Here is a 19,962-nt window from a genome sequence, read left to right on the forward strand (position 1 = left end):
TAGATTGGTCTCGTGGTGTAAAGGTGAGCACTCTGGACTTTGAATCCAGCAATCCGAGTTCGAATCTCGGTGAGACCTTTGTTTTTCCTGCCACGCACCAAGGAAGTACTTGAAATACTTGTCCAGTGCCCAATCCGTTCTCCGGCGTGGTCTAGTGGCTAGGATACCTGGCTTTCACCCAGGAGGCCCGGGTTCGATTCCCGGCGTCGGAATTGGATAGATTGGTCTCGTGGTGTAATGGTGAGCACTCTGGACTTTGAATCCAGCAATCCGAGTTCGAATCTCGGTGAGACCTTTGTTTTTCCTGCCACGCACCAAGGAAGTACTTGAAATACTTGTCCAGTGCCCAATCCGTTCTCCGGCGTGGTCTAGTGGCTAGGATACCTGGCTTTCAGCCAGGAGGCCCGGGTTCGATTCCTGGCGTCGGAATTGGATAGATTGGTCTCGTGGTGTAATCGGGAGCCCCCTGGACTTTGAATCCAGCAATCCGAGTTCGAATCTCGGTGAGACCTTTGTTTTTCCTGCCACGCACCAAGGAAGTACTTGAAATACTTATCCAGTGCCCAATCCGTTCTCCGGCGTGGTCTAGTGGCTAGGATACCTGGCTTTCACCCAGGAGGCCCGGGTTCGATTCCCGGCGTCGGAATTGGATAGATTGGTCTCGTGGTGTAATGGTGAGCACTCTGGACTTTGAATCCAGCAATCCGAGTTCGAATCTCGGTGAGACCTTTGTTTTTCCTGCTACGCACGAAGGAAGTACTTGAAATACTTGTCCAGTGCCCAATCCGTTCTCCGGCGTGGTCTAGTGGCTAGGATACCTGGCTTTCACCCAGGAGGCCCGGGTTCGATTCCCGGCGTCGGAATTGGATAGATTGGTCTCGTGGTGTAATGGTGAGCACTCTGGACTTTGAATCCAGCAATCCGAGTTCGAATCTCGGTGAGACCTTTGTTTTTCCTGCCACGCACCAGGGAAGTACTTGAAATACTTGTCCAGTGCCCAATCCGTTCTCCGGCGTGGTCTAGTGGCTAGGATACCTGGCTTTCACCCAGGAGGCCCGGGTTCGATTCCCGGCGTCGGAATTGGATATATTGGTCTCGTGGTGTAATGGTGAGCACTCTGGACTTTGAATCCAGCAATCCGAGTTCGAATCTCGGTGAGACCTTTGTTTTTCCTGCCACGCACCAAGGAAGTACTTGAAATACTTGTCCAGTGCCCAATCCGCTCTCCGGCGTGGTCTAGTGGCTAGGATACCTGGCTTTCACCCAGGAGGCCCGGGTTCGATTCCCGGCGTCGGAATTGGATAGATTGGTCTCGTGATGTAATGGTGAGCACTCTGGACTTTGAATCCAGCAATCCGAGTTCGAATCTCGGTGAGACCTTTGTTTTTCCTGCCACGCACCAAGGAAGTACTTGAAATACTTGTCCAGTGCCCAATCCGTTCTCCGGCGTGGTCTAGTGGCTAGGATACCTGGCTTTCACCCAGGAGGCGCGGGTTCGATTCCCGGCGTCGGAATTGGATAGATTGGTCTCGTGGTGTAATGGTGAGCACTCTGAACTTTGAATCCAGCAATGCGAGTTCGAATCTCGGTGAGACCTTTGTTTTTCCTGCCACGCACCAAGGAAGTACTTGAAATACTTGTCCAGTGCCCAATCCGTTCTCCGGCGTGGTCTAGTGGCTAGGATACCTGGCTTTCACCCAGGAGGCCCGGGTTCGATTCCCGGCGTCGGAATTGGATAGATTGGTCTCGTGGTGTAATGGTGAGCACTCTGGACTTTGAATCCAGCAATCCGAGTTCGAATCTCGGTGAGACCTTTGTTTTTCCTGCCACGCACCAATGAAGTACTTGAAATACTTGTCCAGTGCCCAATCCGTTCTCCGGCGTGGTCTAGTGGCTAGGATACCTGGCTTTCACCCAGGAGGCCCGGGTTCGATTCCCGGCGTCGGAATTGGATAGAATGGTCTCGTGGTGTAATCGTGAGCCCCCTGGACTTTGAATCCAGCAATCCGAGTTCGAATCTCGGTGAGACCTTTGTTTTTCCTGCCACGCACCAAGGAAGTACTTGAAATACTTGTCCAGTGCCCAATCCGTTCTCCGGCGTGGTCTAGTGGCTAGGATACCTGGCTTTCACCCAGGAGGCCCGGGTTCGATTCCCGGCGTCGGAATTGGATAGATTGGTCTCGTGGTGTAATGGTGAGCACTCTGGACTTTGAATCCAGCAATCCGAGTTCGAATCTCGGTGAGACCTTTGTTTTTCCTGCCACGCACCAAGGAAGTACTTGAAATACTTGTCCAGTGCCCAATCCGTTCTCCGGCGTGGTCTAGTGGCTAGGATACCTGGCTTTCACCCAGGAGGCCCGGGTTCGATTCCCGGCGTCGGAATTGGATAGATTGGTCTCGTGGTGTGATGGTGAGCACTCTGGACTTTGAATCCAGCAATCCGAGTTCGAATCTCGGTGAGACCTTTATTTTTCCTGCCACGCACCAAGGAAGTACTTGAAATACTTGTCCAGTGCCCAATCCGTTCTCCGGCGTGGTCTAGTGGCTAGGATGCCTGGCTTTCACCCAGGAGGCCCGGGCTCCATTCCCGGCGTTGGATTTAGATAGATCGGTCTCGTGGTGTAATCGTGAGCCCCCTGGACTTTAAATCCAGCGGTCCGAGTTCTAGTCTCGGTGATACCTTTCTTTTTCCAGCCAGGTAGACAAGGAAGATATTCGTAGTACTAGTCCGGTGCCCAATTTTTTTCTTCGGCGTAGTATAGTGGCTGTTTGAGTTTTCGGGTGCAGTTTGAAGACTAAGGACCAGCGCCTCAAGAAAGTGTGTTCAAAGGATATTTTTCGGGCATTTTACACGGTTGATTTCATCGAAATTCGAGCAGATTCCGAAATGCGCGAAAACGATGAAGTTTACAAGTTACGGCTTTTTACAAGTTTACGGCTTTCTGTGCCGAGGTTTGTACATTAAGCATGCACGCTGTGTATATGTGCTAAGCTAAGTAATGTTTTCTTGTTGTTTTGTTTGTTTTGAGCAATTCATATCGGGAACAACGAAGTGTTTTACCTTGCACATTTCATGGCATAATTACGCGTTGTGTGGCTGTCGCAGGAACGATGCCTACTTATGTTGACCTGTCGAAGATGTCAGCAGAGAAGAAGAACGCGCTGGGCGAGAGCTTCTGCCTGGTGGAAGATGCAGTCAGGTGAGCCGATAGCTCCATTTTTCTGTAGTGCAAATGCGTTAGATATTTTTTTTTTGTTAAACATGCTTGGTACAAAAATGGCCACGTATCTGCCCCTTTCGCTGCAAATGTCACCGAAAGCCGATAGTCGACTCGCGTCCCTGCCAAATGAATGCCTCTCTTCTCTTACCCGCTCACCTCTTATGCTGCTCAAGTCAATTCAAATTTACCGCGTTGTACTGCTCCGGGCTGCGTGCCTCGATGCCAGCGCTGCCGTACGGCAGAGACGCGCGTCGATCGAGGCACCCTGCTACAACGTTTAAAGAACCCCGTGGCCCTATTCCACGTGCGTTCCAAACGCAACGTGGAACCGATCTATACTAGAACCTTTCGTTACTGCTACCGGTTGGTTTCTTAAACTGCCACCAGGAGCTATATTGGCGCTGGCGACAGCGGGTGACAGAGTGAATCGTTTTTGTGCAGTGGATATAGTATTTCATAAACACCGAACATCGATTAAGTTTTAATAAAGGAACACCGCAAATATCCCTTATGTATTGGTTGTTTGCCTCACAATTGGGCAATGTCTTGTTCTTGTGCAGCAACGTTGACAAGTATGAACATTGCCACCGAACCTGGGCGATTAGGTTTGGCTGTGAGCATATAAACCGATCGCGCAGCTTCTGTTTCACTTTGGCCGGGTCGCTGAATCGAGTCACAGGCAGACAGACATACAGACAGACAGGCCGAAATTGCTGCATTTAAGTAGCCCGAGAAAGACTACCGTCTTTAAAAATCGTTGTGGGGCACAGAGAATCGTCCAAAATGTTGAAGTTACTCGAGCCGGGGAGCACAAGCCGCGGATTTTGCGCTAGGAAGGCGGCCAAGGAGGTTATGCCGCTGCCGCGCGTGCAGTACGAGCCGTCTTGAGAGGTTAAGATAACGGAGGGAGCGAACGGGAGGCTCCTGGCGATTGCGAGCGATCGGAACGTGCTGCGGAGGATGCTGTCTTTGGTGCTGATCTAGTGGTGATGAGCGCGACCACGAAGTTCAGCAGGAAATTCAACAGCAGTTCAGCAGAAGGTCTAGCTGTAGGCCTTCGCCTTCACGTTCATAGAAACGCGGGGAACATGTGCCACCTTAAAGAAAAGTTCAGTTAACTGCAAGAAGCATCTGTTAGCAGAGGAGGGTGGTTCATTTCGAGTGGGAGCAGCTGCCTCATATACCATCTCTAAATGGCCCCACAATTCCAATTCTGCACAGGTAGTTGTGCTGCTTGGAACGTTGTAAGACGTGATAAAAGAGCACTAAAATATGGGCCTATACAGAATGTATCAGACAGGGATGTAAAAAAAAAAACAATTCACCTGTAAAAGGGCCTACACGAGCTCATGCAAACCATCAGGGGCGCTGTATGAAAAGAAGATATGCCTTTCGAATGAATAATGAATAATACAATGTAAATTACAAGAAGCGACGGCTGCCTCCGTCCTGTGCGTTTGCAACGTCTACATATCAGGTCTTCTCTCCCACTTCTCTTTTTTCCCTTTCCGTTGTCTTGCAGATATGTTTTTAAGGGGCTTCAAAACACTAAAGTCAGCGCTGTGTTTGTGCCTCCGCAGTTATACGCCCTGCTTTAGAGCGAAAGCTTCATTATTCCAGGTACACAGTCAGGAAACGGCTCCTAGCGTCAATCTGGCCTTCAACCTTAGCCAAGGTCAAATGAGTGCCTCATACGGTTGCGGAGTGAAAGCGTTTAATCGTTTATTCGTTTAATTCGTTCCAGTGAGGGCTGCGTAGAGGGGGATAGGGGGAAAGAGTAAGGGCAAGTTTAATGTCCACGCCTTAAGCTCTGACTGCGCCTAACAGCGTCTGTGTTTTCGTCTCGCGGGTTTTGTGCGCGTTCACAGCGCGTTCTCGACGAGTAAACCTTGGCTATCGCGCGACGACCTCGGTATCCGCCTTCAACCTTGACCATTTTTATCGCGTGAGCTACACTGGCCGAGGTTGAGCAGTTTCGCGTGGCTCCTGGAGAGCCGTGCTGCGCATGCGCGAGGAGCAGTGACGTCACACGGCGCACAGAACGTTGCTCGCTGCCCGGTGTCTCTCACACACCCCACGCGCCCATCCTCTTCGCCGACCTCCATTCCGCACGTGGCGGCCCGGTTCAATTGCTGATCATGCGAGGGGTGGCCGGGTGTGGCACCGATGGCTCGTGCGTCGCAGCAGCACCGGCGTACGCCTGTGGAACCAGCGTAGCTCTGGGGTGATTGGTGACGCTGCGCCGAAGTCGCTTGATAAATATGTGTCACATAATGCGTATACCATGTGTGTGTGTGTGTGTCATTGAAGCAGCAGTAAGCTTGGTAATCAAGCTAATCTTAGACAACCAGGAAAGCTAAGAATAACCAGCTGAACCTTAGCTCACGCTACGTATATCCTGGTAGAGCCGAGTAAGTCACTGCTATTTTTTTTTTCGCTCTTTTATCTCACGTTTCCCGTGTTCCTTTCGTGTTACTCACCTGCGCTCAAACTCCCTATCTCCTTCCACAGTGCCGACATGTCGCAATTCCACCCTCACACGAACGTGACCTTCCTGAGCGACCTCATTCGTGGCCTGCGTGACGCCTACGAAATGGTTTTCGTGGACATGTGCTCCTGCGAAGAAGACCGGGACGTGTGGCGCCACCTGGAGCGGTGGTCGGACAACATCGTGGGATACAGCGGCGCCGCCGAGTTCGTCGTCGCCTGCGTCCAACAGAGCACGCTGCAGTCGTCTCCGTCTCTCGGGAAGGGGAGCGAGGAGCTCTGAGGAGGAACGCTCTTCCGCACACTGAGCAACTCTTCGCCTTCATTTCGGCATCTTGACTACGCATTTAAGAGCGAACTTGATAGCCAGTGCCAGCGTCTTTATTTGTGGTGATTTCGAAAAGTGTTTATAGGTTTGGTCGTGAATCGATATATTTGAAACGGAGCTTTGAAATTTTGGACGTCCCGTCTGTCTGGAAACGGGAGGAGACAGAGTTCAGACAGTGCTCCGTATACCATCTAGGATCCTAAATTGAAAAGAAGCAACGTGAACAATGGCGCCGGACTACTTCTATTTACGGTGTCTTTTCCCTACGTCCGGGGGGAGAGGAGTGAATTGGGGAGGAGGTTTCTGCTTGCACCCGAAAGCTCGCTACAATTTCACGAGTGTGAACGTGTTCCCTCATGTACGGGCAGGCGAGCTGTCTGTCGCTTAATGAGCATTGCCCTATTTCGTACGCTATAGCCACACGATTCCTCCTCTATTCTGTATGCCATGACCCTAATGTTGATTTGATCGTGTGTGCAATGGTGGGCTTATTCGCAAATTCAACGTAGTAATATTAGGTAGGTCATGACGCGAGGCGTTAATTGCACGACGTGTGCACTTACGCATTATATCTATAGAAATGTCTACGAGTACAGCTGTACACGGAAATCCTTCTATGAGCGCTTTAGTTTGTGGAATGCGAATTTCTTTCTTTTCCCTTCCAGCCGTCGAGTAGGAAAAGATTACCACTTCCTAGAGCGTTTAACAGTGAGAAGACTTAGTGAGTGTGCGCCGCAGACCGTTGTAAGGCCTTTTCACGACTTCATCCATATTTTCGCTCACTTAAAATTCTGGCTGCTGTGAGTAGAAATTCATCGGAGGCAAAAGTAAAGAAGTTTCAAACCAGGTGGTTTCTTCGAGTCTCTGGCCCAACCGTTACCTCAGTTAAAGCGGACTAATAGCGGTGTCTCGGCGAGCTCAATGTGCATGGTATTCTACACCAAAAGGTTTCAAGAACGTTCCTTGCAACACCTTTAATCATAGGTATTCCGTTTATTAACTATATACCCAGACGCTGTATTTTGTTTTCCATTGAGTGTTTTTGAGTGTTAACAGTTATCTGCATAATTTTTGCTTGTCGTAAGGGTTTACATAACAAATAGCTCACAGCAAATCGTAGAAGCGGGGTACACTAAAATGTTTCAAGAACGTTCCTTGCGTCATGTTTATTCATAGGTATTCCGTTTATGCCCAGACCCTGTATTTTGTTTTCCGTCCAGAGTGTTTTTGAATGTTAGCTATCTGCATGAGTTTAGCTCGTCGTGACGGTTTGCTTAACAAATAGCTCACAGCAAATCGAAGAAGCATGGTATTCCACACCAAAGGGTTTCAAGACTGTTCCTTAGAACCTGTTTATTTACAGGTATGTAGATTATTAAATAAACCAGGCCCTGTATTTTGTTTTCCATCCACAGTAGTCTTTTTGAATTAATGTTATAGTTATATGCATGGTTTTAGCTTGTTGTAAGGGTTTACTTAACAAACAGCTGACAGAAAATCGAAGAAGCGAAATTGCCGCAATCCGGCTTCAGCGTACTGCTCCGCTGTCGCGCGCTAAGTCGCGTGCTCGACAAAGCTGAGGCTGGGAAAAGTGGTCACCTGAGCACATTCGATGTTGATTCTACTTACTCGCGCAACTTGATCGTTTACACCAGGGTGAAATTATGACCTCTGAAATGAGGAAGGTGGTAAGAGAGATGTGAGTGGTGCAGAGGGTGCAGTAAATTCAGTTCATCAACTCAAAGCTGTCCCACACCTCTCTCTGGAAGCTTGATTCCCATGAAAATGCCCCACCCGAAGAGGCTGTTCCCCCCGCAGGAGTTCGAGCTGCACAAACCGTAAGTGCGCCGTTTCTCCCCGACGCCATCATAATGCCAGCGAGCGTAATGTTGCACGTAAGAACAAACGCGAAACACCGCATACGCGAGGAACCCGCCGAGATGGCTGTGAAGTTGCTAAGGCGTTGTGGTGCTGTGCCCGAAAAGACGGGTTCGATCACCGCCGTGGTGGCTGCTCCTGTGATGGAGGCGAAAAAGCGAAAACGCTCGCGTGCAGTGGTCGAAATTAATCCGGAGCCTTTACTACGACGCGCTACAAAACACATTAAACATCGCAATCAATCAATCAATTCATGCGCTAACAACCACCTACACGGCTCAATAAACGTATGGCATCCTGGACCAGACTCTAGGCCCGCAGCATGCAGCAGCGAGCGGCCCGAGTGTCTGCGTAACCCTGCGTGGTAACGGACTGCCATTTTGAGAAGATGTCGCCCCGATCCATGATTTGCGCTGTCATTCTAGTACCAAATAAGAACGCTTCGCCTTTCCAGGGCCGCTGGATTACCCCTCATCCAGCGGCCATAGAACTGCCTTGCACTAACGATAGTTCGAGGCTATGGCTACCTTACGTTTGAAATGCTCGAGCATTTTTATGTGGACTTGACGAGGAAACCCGTCTCCGTCTGTAACGCTTAATGTGCCACGTTGTCGCCGCATTCTTTCGCCGCGAACAAAATCTCCAGGGCCGTCATAATGATAACAGACTTCGTTACTGCCCTGAAGAGATGTCTTCTTAGCAGAGCACACGTGTTTAGTAATTACGCCCACTTTAAGGAGGCTCGCTATACAACATTGCATGGGGATACAAGTCTCATGCATGCTTACCGCACTGGACAAACAGAGCAGAACCGTGGGCCTGAAAATTAATATGCAGAAAACTAAAATAATGATCAATAACCCCGGGACAGCACAGCGATTTGAGATGGGTGGCGAGGCAGTAGAAGTGGGAAACGAATATATCTACTTAGGCCAAGTTGTGACCCCGGATCTCAACCATAAGGCAGAGGTAATTAGAAGGATCAGAATGGGTTGGGGTGCATATGGCAGACATTCTCAGATAATGAATAGCAGCCTACTATTGTCGCTGAAGAAGAAAGTGTATGGCAGCTGCATCTTACCGGTACTCACCTACAGGGCAGAAACTTGGAGCCTAACTAAGAGTGTTCAACTTAAATTGAGAACGACTCAGCGGGCAATGGAACGGAAGATGATAGGTGTAACATTAAGGGACAAGAAGAGAGCGGAGTGGATCAGGGAACAAACGCGTGTTAAGGACATATTAGCAGAAATTAATAAGAAGAAATGCGTGTGGGAAAGGTATGTAATGCGAAGGCAAGATGACCGTTGGTCATTAAGGGAAACAGAGTGGGTCTCTAGAGAAGTCAAACGTGGCGGAGGGCGGCAGAAAGTTAGATGGGAAAATGAGATCAGGAAGTTTGCGGGGATAAATTGGTCGCAGTTAGCACAGGACCGGGGTAATTGAAGATTAATGGTAGAGGAATTTGCCCTGCAGGGGGCGTAGATAGGCTGGTGATGATGATGATGATGATGACAAGTCTCTTGGCGGTGTCCTAATACTTTGATATATATCAGACTTCCAATTCTGCCCCTGCCTTTCACCAAAGCATTTGTGCATAGTAATCAAGCCGACTTTAATGCGGTTCTATAGCGCTTCATGGGAATACATAGGGCCTTATGCAAGCAGCAGCCCTAATCCAACTACCAAGGATATTGTGGAGGCACGGCACATCGCTACAATAAAGGAAACATGCATGCATGACCCACCTATCTTTTAATACTCCGACAGGCAAATTCAGTTGCTGAGCAGTATGATATAGCGATTGCGATTTCCAGGGTTTTTGTGTGTATGTTTCGAATTGTGTACGCCCATGCTCATACGCGATGATCAGAGCATTGTTCTTGAGTGTATATATGAGGTGCGTTTGAAATACCACTCAGTTGTTAGTCTGCGCTAGTCTTTGTGCCTTCTTTTTTTGTTTTCGTCGTATAGTGAACGCAAAAGGTACTTCTACGAATTCAAACCAATTAGCCTGCTGATCCGTCTTAAAGGAGCCATGAAGAGAAAATACAACTTCGTGAAATTTGAAAGAACTCGGATTCAGTATCTCACTCAGCTCCATTACGCCACAAAAGATGTTTTTTTAACGGAAAAAAAGCAAGAAGTATTTAAAACTTTCAAATTTTGCGCCACAGTGACGTGTTATGAGCAAGAATGACGTCATACGCGCCAACAATAAAACATAATTTTCAGTGCGTTAACTGCACGTTAGCATTCAAGTGATGCAGTCAAATGGAACTACAGGCCCCATTAACGACGTCCAGTCATGTGTCGTCGCGACAGGTCAGTTAGGCGGCCGCCAATCGCACAAACCAGATTCCGTGACGTCATAGAAAAGTTGTGAAAAATTGGCTAGGGGGTCGCCACGGGTTATTCTCAGTGGGAAACTCAGTGCTGCTGCGATTATTAACTCTGTGTTAAAGGAGCCATGAAGAGAAAAAAAAACTTCGTGTAATTTGAAAGAACTAAGATTCAGTATCTCACTCAGCTCCATTACAGCTCCAAAAGATGTTTTTAATTAAAAAAAGCAAGACGTATTTAATAACCTTCCATTTTTGCGCCACAGTGACGTGTTATGAGCAAGAATGACGTCATACGGCCCAACAATAAAACATATTTCAGTGCGTTAACTGCACATTAGCATTCAAGTGATGCGGTCAAATGGAACTAGAGGCCCCATTACAGACGTCCAGTCATGTGTCGTAGCGACAGGTCAGTTAGGCGGCCGCCAATCGCCCAAACAAGGTTCTGTGACGTCATAGAAAAGTTGCGGGAAATTGGCTAGGGGGTCGCGACTGCTTCACACGTTTTCTTTAGTATCTCAGTTATTTGTTCCAAGATTGCGATGATATTGGTATCATTGTTATCGGGACTAAGCAGTCTTTCTAATAAACCCAACTTGTATTTTGTCTTCATGGCTCCTAAGTCGACCTGAAAAGGAGCTTGGTGCATGGAAGAGCGGAGCACGCATTTCTCTGACAATTCCTGCGTTAGAGTTTCTGCGTTTCCTCTTGCTTTAGCACCGGAAAATTATATTAGGTTTGAAAAATCCAATGCGATGCAACGTTTGTACCTCAGGCGTTGATTCTGAGTTCAACAGTGCAGAGAAATCGGCTTCAGCCTACAGCTTTTATGGTTGGGTACGAAAGAGGGCATCTCCCAAGAGTTGCAGCAGACTGCAAGGAAGTGCAGCTTGGAGTAGGGAAAAACATGTCACGAGTAAAAAACACATGCCTTTAATGAAAAATGACATACGCTGCCGCACCTTCCGATGACAATGTTATTGCACCACGTTATTTACTAGCAGGCCATCATGTGAGACATGTGGACATGTGGCGCATTACGAAACATGTTGTTTCAGTTGTTTATTCTATCAGGCATGGGCTATTCAGCAACAAGTCCCGTAAATTCCTGAAGGAAGTGGAAACTGTGTCCTGTGACTTGACGTGCAGTTCGGTGGTTGAGCTGCGGAAAGCTTTTGTCATGTCTTTTCAACTTTAGTGAAGACACAAAGGCGTTCCTCGCACAGAAGGATCGCCCCGAGCTTCCACGCTCCAGTTTCGAGTTTCTCCGGAAAGTGGCCTTTTACATCGATTTGAACGGGGCACATCAATACGACAACATAAGGCTGAGGGGATAGGCATAGCTCATTGTAAGCCGATTCAAGAACGAAAGCGGTTTCTTTACAGCGGAGCTGTTTAAGCTTGAGTTTCATCCGTGCCGGGCGTCGCTCAAAACTTGGCGCAGCAAAGGGGAGAGGAGGAAAACGCTAGGCCAAGTGAGGGGAAGTGGCAAGGAGGCAATTGGGAACCGACAAGCAGATGCGGGGAGCGGGCGTCGCGGAGCAGATGCTTGGGTGGGGAGGCGCGCGTCGGGGATTGGCTGCGCCCAGTGATGACGTAACCGCTGACGTGCAGGTTGAAAGAAACGACGTGCGCTACGTGACGTCAGTGTACGATCTACTGATAAGAGGGGCAGAGCTAAGGACGGCCAAGTCACAGGCAGTGAAAACCACCAGCTCCACCGTTTCCTCCGTCTTCGCATCTCAATTGCCAAGGTAAAGAACAGCGGAGCTATTGTATATACAAGCCTTAAGTTCGGCGTTGCAGGAAAATATACCAAGCAAATGTGGAGCGCTCGTGAGCGCTTGCCTCGCGGCGACCGCTGAGCGCTCCCAGCACGCGCAGTGGCTCTAGCAAAAAAGAAAAAGAAAAACTGCAGCGCTGTCGTCAAGCGCTACCGCGCATGTGATGGTTGACATTGAGGGACACGACGATATCGATGCATATGGCGATGACTACTACTAGTGCAAAGCGACGACGGAACATGCAAATAAGCAATTCCAAACTTGTACAAATGCGTGGTGTTGTGTCGTTCAGAGCCAACGTATAACGAACTCCCGCAGCTTCGCCATCGTTCAAGGCTCGCAGGACTTAGTGAGAACTTCGCCAGTTGAGCTGGGCGAAGTCTACAATGCTAAGGGATGATTTTGCATTCACCCCTCGCCGCGAAGACGACGACCTATTTGATGCATATGACGACCATTACTATCCCCTCAATTGTGCAAATAAACGATGATACTGAACCTTAACTACCGTATTTTTGTGATTCTAAGCACCACCGATTATAAGCACCCTCCCCTACATTCGGGGGGGGGGGTGAAATATTCAGAAATTCGTATAATTATCTACTAATGCGTAGCATTCTTCTGCCGCCTGTCTTGAGTGTAAGCGTTTCTAGCCATTTTTTTTCGAAATCCTGTTCGACCAATTATCTCCAATTACGCCATTATGGTTACAGGGGGAAACTTTCGCGAAATCTTCATTAATGTGGAAATGCAGGGTGTTACACGGTTCTCATTTTCCTTAATTATTTTACGTTTCTTTCTTACTTCTAGTTGTTGTTTTTTTTATTTTGTACGACCTATTATCTCCATTTACGCTACTACAACGATTCCAGGTGAAACTTTCGTGAAATCTGCATTATTGTGGAAATGCCATGCGATTTTCCCATCTTCCGTAATATTTTAATATTTCCTTATTTTTTAGTTTTTCAAAATTTCGTCCGACTGATTATCTCCATTTACATTATCACAACGATTACATTTGGAACTTTTCTGCCATCCGTTATATTGTGGAAACGCCGGGCGTTACGCGGTTCGCAATTTTCTGTAATTAACAGGTGGAACGTTTGCGAAATCTGCGTCACTGTGGAAATGCCATGCGGTATACGTTTTGACATTTTCCGTAATTTTTTATATTTTTTTCTTATTCTTTTAGTTTTTCGAAATTTCGTGCGACCATTTATCTCCATTTACGGTGCTATAGCGATTACAGGTGGCACTACCGCGATATCTGCATTTTTGTGGAAATGCAGGGCGTTACACGCGTGTCCTGGCTGTGAGAGCACCCGGCAAAGAATGCTACGCAATAAAAATCGAAAAAAAACAGCTTGCACGCGAATCTAAGGACCTCCTTATATAAGCAACCATCGCCAGGTGGATTTCAGACGGGTGGAAGCGGGCCCGAGTTGACGTTGTGGCCAAGTAATTTGTAAAGTTTTCAATTACAAACCACTTCAACGGAATAGAAGACGACCTGTTGGGAAATACTGAGTGCGGCGGGCCAAGCGGCTCAACGGACTCGAATGGTAGGCAGGGTGACTGAGTATCAGACGTAAGCGGTGGTATCACTGCTTGTGCTTATTTTTTTTTAATGTCCCTCAAATAAAATATTATTCCTTACGCCCGTCTCGTCGAGATACGGCCTGGAAAAAAATGATTGGGGTGGGGGGGGGGGGGGTAAATTTGGTTTTTCGAATCCAAGCATTACCCTCACTTTGGGTATCGCGATCGTGGAAAAGGGGGGTGCTTAGAATCGAGTAAATACGGTATGTGTACTGCAATGCTCACCTGAAACAGCTTCGCTATGCACGTCTTACACGTGAGTGCGAGCTTCCCTATATTATGGTTTTGTTTTGTTTTGCGAAAGAGGTGAAACATCGATGATTGTGCCCTACTGTTCAATGACCATTCCGCAGTCCGATAAAGTATTTTTCTTTCCTGTCTTGAGTGATCCGCAGACACAGTCTTTCTAGCGATGTTCTGACTTAATGATGTGATAAAGGGATCATAAAAGTTTATGTGGCTGCGATGCGGATTCTGTGCTAGTTACATTTCAATCAGACATCATTGAACTGCAGTAAAGCTCTTCTGGTATAGGTTCTGGACAGTTTGCAAGCTAAAGTTATTTTCCTCCACGTAACATAGCAATGTTTGCCGCTACCTACGTGAGCAAAGGTCCTTTCAATTGGAATGTTTGAAGTCAAGATACGGGGATAATAAATCTGACGAACACCTGAATTATCTACGTAATATTTGCTCATCAGCTGATGCCGCGACAGTTCACTGCAGTAATAAACGCAAAACATCCACTCCACCACTCACATTATCCATCTTCGTAATGTGACATAATCAGAAAGAAATCAAACATACAGTATTTTACTCGGTGTCTGTCGGACATTTTGCTTTCATCACACTCTTCCTTTTTTCTACATACGTTAATATTGCAAACATCTAAATATACCCATGTGTAAATCTTGAATTTTGTTTTTCCTCCTGAGTTGTTTTCTTGGGCACACTACTCCAAATTTATTTAATTGATATACTCTTGTCTGTAAATAGTTTTATGGTTGTACTTGTTCGAATTAAAAAGCCTTTATGTTCTATGTCACGTGTTTCGTGTCGCAACTACCTATACGATATACAGTGGAACCCCGCTCTTACGTTCCTCAGCGCTACGTTGTTTTTGTTTAGTCCCGGCGCAGCTCACATAGAGTCGAATGTATTAAAATCCTTACTGTTACGTCGTGGCTCAAAGTACGTTGCCGGATCATTCGTCGCGATCTGACACTCCAAAGCCGCCCAGGCATGGAGGAAAGAATAACCTTTTCTTTCCTCCATGCGCCCAGGCAACATATGCACGGACCGCCATTTTGACGTTTGACGTTTGACGAGTCTCTGCCAGGCTTGGCTACGGAACTGACTGCATGAAGCCGCACGCGGATTCGATTTGTCACTACTAGATGGTCCTATGTTACTCTCTGCTATCACCATCATTACTGCGCTTACAATGGAAGGAGGCGCTCTGTCCGGCCAATAACAGATCGAGACCGTGACGTCACAGTCAAACGTTTTTGTTTGTTTGTTTATTGAACTTCTGACAATAAAATTGCCAAGGTGCTGAGGCAAAAGTCGATTGAGGCAGTGCAAAGGCGAAAAGTCACGTGGCAAAGACGTTTTCGTCACTTCCTGGGCCGTGGGCTTTTTTTTTTTTGTTTTTACTTTTATCACAAAGGCACTGCGCATAGCATCAAGAAGCCAGGCACTACGGTAAGGAGTTTCAACCAAGGCTTCAGCCAAAGCATGTGGAGGCGATTGCCAAAGGCATTGTGTGTGAGCGCTACGGTCGCTTCACCGTTTTTTTTTTTATTATTATTGTTGTTATTGCGTCATTTTGCCCCTGGGAATTTGTTCTGTGCCCGAGTTGGTTTCTTTCCACGTAGATGATACCCGCATGATACGTTGTCGTGGCCGGTTACTTAAATCAAGTAAGTGTATCGTCGAAGTGTCCCTCGGCGTCGCGTTGTCTGTTTCTCTGAGCCAGCTCACGAATGACGCCGTCACCTTGAGCCCTCACCGGTCAAACGGCGACAACACGACGACACCGATCTTTTCCCTAACAATCGAGGACGAAGTGTGACACCACTAGTTGTGCGCCCCCATATCCTACAAGAAAACAAGTCACGTTGCCGTCAGCAACAACATGCAGCAAAAGAGTTCACCAAGCGAGGATATGCCGTGCTGTGATGTAGCGAATTCAGTGATGTGGAAATAGGAAATGATTGTGTTCATTGGGGTGCCACGCTGGACGTACCACATTCGGCTTGTTATTGCGGTGACAGATAAATGCGCAAACTAGACGTGGTCGAGGTCAGTGTGTTCCGGTACATCTACGAATTCCACGGTGACAGAGAGAGAGAGAGAGAGAGAGAGAGAGAGAGAGAGAGAGAGAGAGAGAGAGAGGAAACCTTTAATGAAAGCTGAAGAGGTCAGTCCCACTAACGGAGAATTTGTTTTACGGTAAAGGCGAGATTAGCCATTGCACTTAGCTTGCTATCTCTATCGCCCTCGATGTCTGCGCTCTTGATGGCTGAGTGCGATGCTTGCACGGGCAGCAATTTTTTGCAGGCAGCTTTATGATGCGGGCTTCCAAATACAAGTGCCTTACATACATACTATTACATATTGCATACATACTGTTTTACATTGCCTAACTGGTGAAAAGAGCAAACTTTAAATCGTAAATCAGCGGGAAGCTGAAAGCATGTAAAGTTTGATAACTGCACGTCGCAGGCCTTATAGCTGCAGCAAGTGGTGAGCCTGTCTTATATGCACCTCCTGCAGTTGTAACTGCCCTACCTGGCCTAATTGCACCCAGTGATGGTACAGAACGAGAATATTAACACATAAGCTATTTGCAGTGTCGTGGTATTTTATTTTCCCTCTGTTTTCCTAATGCAGGAACACACCCAGATCAGTATTATCACAAACTTAATAAATCAGCAAAGCGAAGTTCATCCAGCTGTGAGTGGTCATAGCGCTGTATTCTTATTTTTATTGCGAGACGTCCCTGACCAAAACACCTTTTCCCATGGCGTTTTACACCCATGACTACTATTTCCGAGACCCGCTTTGGGTTGCCCATAGAAGCAGCCATTTCACTGAGAGAAGGAAGAGTCACCTATGCAAGACTTCCCCATCAAGATGCCAATAGTCAGCTGTACTCATGCTATTGTCACTCCAATCGCCTTTGGAACTCTCAGCTGTGCATTGTGCTGTCAAAACTGCAAATGATCAACGCAGGAACACACATGTACACTAGCTCAATCAGCGCAGTAAAGCACTGGGACCGGAAGATGCTTTGAGTCTTCCAGCATATTCATGGTCCCTATTCAATATTTCTATCCGGTGATTGCAAAGACACAGCCTGAATGCTTCTAACCACTTTGCTGACAACATTTTCCCCTCACCATACCAGACTCCTAGCCAAATTACTGCCTTCAGGTCCTTCTGCTTTCTCAAGACTAAAAAATCTCTGCCCTCAAAGTTGCCGATGCATCTGCTCCCTTCCTTGCACTGTTTCCGAGAGGAGGAAGTTTCTCTCCAAAGGCTTCTAGTTGGAGTGGCCCTCACACTTTTTCAATCTGGACACATGTAATCCCCTGTCCACTGAAATCCATATGCATGAGTCACTAAGTTGTGAATTTTCATAATGTATTTGCACATTGATAGCAGGTATACGTTCTGAAGAGTTGACTCTGATGGTATGTTTTGGGGCAACACGTTACGTAAAATGGACTCAGAAAGCCTAAAAAGGCATTTTTAGGGCAACAAAAAGCCAGTATAGACACGAATCTAAAAATAGGTTCTTATATGCACTATTAACAGTTGATTGATTTAATTCCTGTAGTTCGTGCTTATATGTTGAACAAAGTTTACAGAGACTCCAGGAAAAAATGGGAATTTTGCCTAAAGTTCTGATATTTAGTTATACTTTGTACATCAGGGCATGAGCTGCGTCACAAATATTACCATGTGCCTATGCATAACTGTTTTATGCGCTGGAATTTGCTTTTTTTACTGATGTTTGCATGGTGTCTGTATATACACGACTGTACTTCACCAGTACTACTTAGTTGCACTTGTTTCTGTCATTCTTTGTCTCTTGTCAAAATTTTGTCTGTATATTTGCGAGTGTATCTTACCAATAAATCCTAGTTGGAAGTAGCACTTGGTCATGTCATCCTTCTTGGTCTCATCCAAATTTTGCACTTTACACGAGTGAAGTCGCCCAAAAGTTCACGTCGGTCAGCTACATGAGAGATCCAGTACATCACCCACTAAAAGTTTGCATGGCTTCACCTAATAATTAGGCCGTAAGCTACAAGTGAGACTAACACTAGCCATCCATAGTTAACATCTATGGAGAAAAAGCGAGTAGTATAATGCACAAAAGAAATTGGAAAAGATATCAGGCTGTCTGGGCACAAGTTTTTATTGCAATTGAATTTCCTGGAAAAAAGTCAGTGTTGGGTGCAACAGGGCCTCAGAACACAAGTTGGCTTCAATGTTTGTTGCAGTGAAGTTTTTTTTCTGAGCCGACATCACAAGCACAGAGTTAGGTAACGGCACTGTATATCAAAACTATCATGCATGGTGGTGTGGCTCCTATACTCAATAAAGTGCAAAGGCTTTATTAGAAGAGAAACAAAAACTGCATGCAGTGCCCTTAGAGAAAGTAAATATCTTCATTCAGTGGCTTCTGCTTCACCTAATGGGAATGCACTGTTCCCTTATAACTGCTGAAGGTGGTACAAAAACAATTCAGCTATTACCAACACACCCACTGAAAAGAAAGTGCTGGTGATCCCTTTTACATTCCCGTGTCTGACGTGTTTGAGGTGTTTGCAGCCCATTGTGGCAAATTTTAATTTTTGTCCCCAGTGCAAATTACAAAAGGCACAAATTTCGGCTCGTTGAATGTTATGTGGTGCTTTTGAATGGACTATGTATTAGGGGTGGGAAATTGATCGATCGACTTTCCGATTAATGCCTTAGTTGTGATAAATTTTTTAGTCGGTCGAAGTCATGTGAGCAAACCGAAACAGGAGTACCACGTTGAAAGTGTGTGCATGCCGAGGACCATATTTCCGTTCAAATAACCTGCCTGACGCTAAAACCGAAAACAATGCAAATATACTCAGAGATGATAGCAATTAAAACTGTTGGGACGGAGAAGCATTTTATTAGTATTAATATTATTGTTGTATGGATTCTATTAAAATATTATTTTTGGTCATTTTTCTTTCGAAATCAACACTACCGAATAATTGATTAATGAACACATTAGAGCTAGCCAGTTAATCGGAATAAAACTTTTAACCGACACCCAGCCCTACTATGTATGTAACCCACATATTGGCTTTATTCAAAAGGTCAGACAGTGTACATCATTACTACAATATTTTTTCACGAGGAACAACACTACCACCACACAGGAATTAGAATACCCATGGTTAGATTTCACAAACAGGCAGCCAGAATGCAAAGGAAGCCAAGTAAACCAGGGGAGGCCATCCACTTATTAAACAGCTATCGGTTCCGTTCTTGCGCAAGATGGATAAAGCCTGCCACTTGATCTTACTTCAACTGCGGTATCAAAACAGCTTGTCCGAGTTACTGCTGCTGCTTCCTTTTTTTTTCTGCCATGCTATAGGCACTCGGTACGAAATGAAATAATATTTGCTACCACTACAAAATGTCTGAACTAAAAGCCCGCAACCCTCCTAGTTGTATTTCTTATAGGAGCTTCTGTAGAGTCTAGCTAGGGCTGCGAGGATATGAAATTCTGCTTTTAAAGCTGTTTTATTGGAATAGCTTTTAATAGGAACAAATATTTTCAAATTAAAGTGCTCTCCTAAAGCACCTTTTTCTTCGAAACGTGTTTTGGTTGAGTTGGTCTATGATATTGACAAAATAAAATAAAAAAAAATTATGAGCGCTACAATAACAGCGTGAGAAAAGAACGGACGACAACTACGCCAGCAGCTTGCCTTTCTCGTCCGTTGTTCTTGTAGCGCTCATATTTTTTTTCAACTCCTTCCTCCTGTCCTTTAGCCGCACGTCACAGGTGCATTGCGGCAAAGCCTGTCCGCACTAGCGGTGAAAGCGGCGCTAGTTAGCGGTGGTCGATCGGTCATCCAAACTTTTTATGGGCCTGGTACTGGTACTACAGCGGAGTTATGGTGGAGTCAGTGACTGCCGAACAGGCAATATGAGCAACACGCTTAAAGCAGATACGCGGCGCGTTTATCAACCAACAGCTCGACGCTACACTTGACAATCATGTAAGCAACCGTCCACGACGTTGACCAGCGGCTACGTTG

General features: G+C 46.5%; 21 non-coding genes across 21 annotated transcripts; all 21 read left to right on the top strand.

Moving 5' to 3' along the window:
• The first annotated feature begins 6 nt into the window (after positions 1 to 6).
• On the top strand, positions 7 to 78 carry Trnaq-uug (transfer RNA glutamine (anticodon UUG)). Its single transcript has one exon. It is a non-coding gene; the product is annotated as a tRNA-Gln (tRNA).
• Positions 79 to 140: 62 nt separating this feature from the next.
• On the top strand, positions 141 to 212 carry Trnae-uuc (transfer RNA glutamic acid (anticodon UUC)). The gene has a single exon. It is a non-coding gene; the product is annotated as a tRNA-Glu (tRNA).
• Positions 213 to 223: 11 nt separating this feature from the next.
• Trnaq-uug (transfer RNA glutamine (anticodon UUG)) lies at positions 224 to 295 on the top strand. Its single transcript has one exon. It is a non-coding gene; the product is annotated as a tRNA-Gln (tRNA).
• Positions 296 to 357: 62 nt separating this feature from the next.
• On the top strand, positions 358 to 429 carry Trnae-uuc (transfer RNA glutamic acid (anticodon UUC)). The gene has a single exon. It is a non-coding gene; the product is annotated as a tRNA-Glu (tRNA).
• Positions 430 to 574: 145 nt separating this feature from the next.
• Trnae-uuc (transfer RNA glutamic acid (anticodon UUC)) lies at positions 575 to 646 on the top strand. Its single transcript has one exon. It is a non-coding gene; the product is annotated as a tRNA-Glu (tRNA).
• An 11-nt stretch (positions 647 to 657) lies between these two features.
• On the top strand, positions 658 to 729 carry Trnaq-uug (transfer RNA glutamine (anticodon UUG)). Its single transcript has one exon. It is a non-coding gene; the product is annotated as a tRNA-Gln (tRNA).
• Positions 730 to 791: 62 nt separating this feature from the next.
• Trnae-uuc (transfer RNA glutamic acid (anticodon UUC)) lies at positions 792 to 863 on the top strand. Its single transcript has one exon. It is a non-coding gene; the product is annotated as a tRNA-Glu (tRNA).
• Positions 864 to 874: 11 nt separating this feature from the next.
• Trnaq-uug (transfer RNA glutamine (anticodon UUG)) lies at positions 875 to 946 on the top strand. Its single transcript has one exon. It is a non-coding gene; the product is annotated as a tRNA-Gln (tRNA).
• A 62-nt stretch (positions 947 to 1,008) lies between these two features.
• Trnae-uuc (transfer RNA glutamic acid (anticodon UUC)) lies at positions 1,009 to 1,080 on the top strand. Its single transcript has one exon. It is a non-coding gene; the product is annotated as a tRNA-Glu (tRNA).
• Positions 1,081 to 1,091: 11 nt separating this feature from the next.
• On the top strand, positions 1,092 to 1,163 carry Trnaq-uug (transfer RNA glutamine (anticodon UUG)). The gene has a single exon. It is a non-coding gene; the product is annotated as a tRNA-Gln (tRNA).
• Positions 1,164 to 1,225: 62 nt separating this feature from the next.
• On the top strand, positions 1,226 to 1,297 carry Trnae-uuc (transfer RNA glutamic acid (anticodon UUC)). Its single transcript has one exon. It is a non-coding gene; the product is annotated as a tRNA-Glu (tRNA).
• Positions 1,298 to 1,308: 11 nt separating this feature from the next.
• On the top strand, positions 1,309 to 1,380 carry Trnaq-uug (transfer RNA glutamine (anticodon UUG)). The gene has a single exon. It is a non-coding gene; the product is annotated as a tRNA-Gln (tRNA).
• A 62-nt stretch (positions 1,381 to 1,442) lies between these two features.
• On the top strand, positions 1,443 to 1,514 carry Trnae-uuc (transfer RNA glutamic acid (anticodon UUC)). Its single transcript has one exon. It is a non-coding gene; the product is annotated as a tRNA-Glu (tRNA).
• A 145-nt stretch (positions 1,515 to 1,659) lies between these two features.
• Trnae-uuc (transfer RNA glutamic acid (anticodon UUC)) lies at positions 1,660 to 1,731 on the top strand. Its single transcript has one exon. It is a non-coding gene; the product is annotated as a tRNA-Glu (tRNA).
• An 11-nt stretch (positions 1,732 to 1,742) lies between these two features.
• Trnaq-uug (transfer RNA glutamine (anticodon UUG)) lies at positions 1,743 to 1,814 on the top strand. The gene has a single exon. It is a non-coding gene; the product is annotated as a tRNA-Gln (tRNA).
• Positions 1,815 to 1,876: 62 nt separating this feature from the next.
• On the top strand, positions 1,877 to 1,948 carry Trnae-uuc (transfer RNA glutamic acid (anticodon UUC)). Its single transcript has one exon. It is a non-coding gene; the product is annotated as a tRNA-Glu (tRNA).
• Positions 1,949 to 2,093: 145 nt separating this feature from the next.
• Positions 2,094 to 2,165, top strand: Trnae-uuc (transfer RNA glutamic acid (anticodon UUC)). The gene has a single exon. It is a non-coding gene; the product is annotated as a tRNA-Glu (tRNA).
• Positions 2,166 to 2,176: 11 nt separating this feature from the next.
• On the top strand, positions 2,177 to 2,248 carry Trnaq-uug (transfer RNA glutamine (anticodon UUG)). The gene has a single exon. It is a non-coding gene; the product is annotated as a tRNA-Gln (tRNA).
• A 62-nt stretch (positions 2,249 to 2,310) lies between these two features.
• Trnae-uuc (transfer RNA glutamic acid (anticodon UUC)) lies at positions 2,311 to 2,382 on the top strand. The gene has a single exon. It is a non-coding gene; the product is annotated as a tRNA-Glu (tRNA).
• An 11-nt stretch (positions 2,383 to 2,393) lies between these two features.
• On the top strand, positions 2,394 to 2,465 carry Trnaq-uug (transfer RNA glutamine (anticodon UUG)). Its single transcript has one exon. It is a non-coding gene; the product is annotated as a tRNA-Gln (tRNA).
• A 62-nt stretch (positions 2,466 to 2,527) lies between these two features.
• Positions 2,528 to 2,599, top strand: Trnae-uuc (transfer RNA glutamic acid (anticodon UUC)). The gene has a single exon. It is a non-coding gene; the product is annotated as a tRNA-Glu (tRNA).
• Positions 2,600 to 19,962: the final 17,363 nt, after the last annotated feature.

This window comes from Haemaphysalis longicornis, unplaced genomic scaffold (assembly GCF_048455015.1).
Source record: "Haemaphysalis longicornis isolate Haplotype H1 unplaced genomic scaffold, Haemaphysalis longicornis Haplotype H1 scaffold_10, whole genome shotgun sequence".
In the NCBI taxonomy this organism is placed as follows: Eukaryota; Metazoa; Arthropoda; class Arachnida; order Ixodida; family Ixodidae; genus Haemaphysalis; species Haemaphysalis longicornis.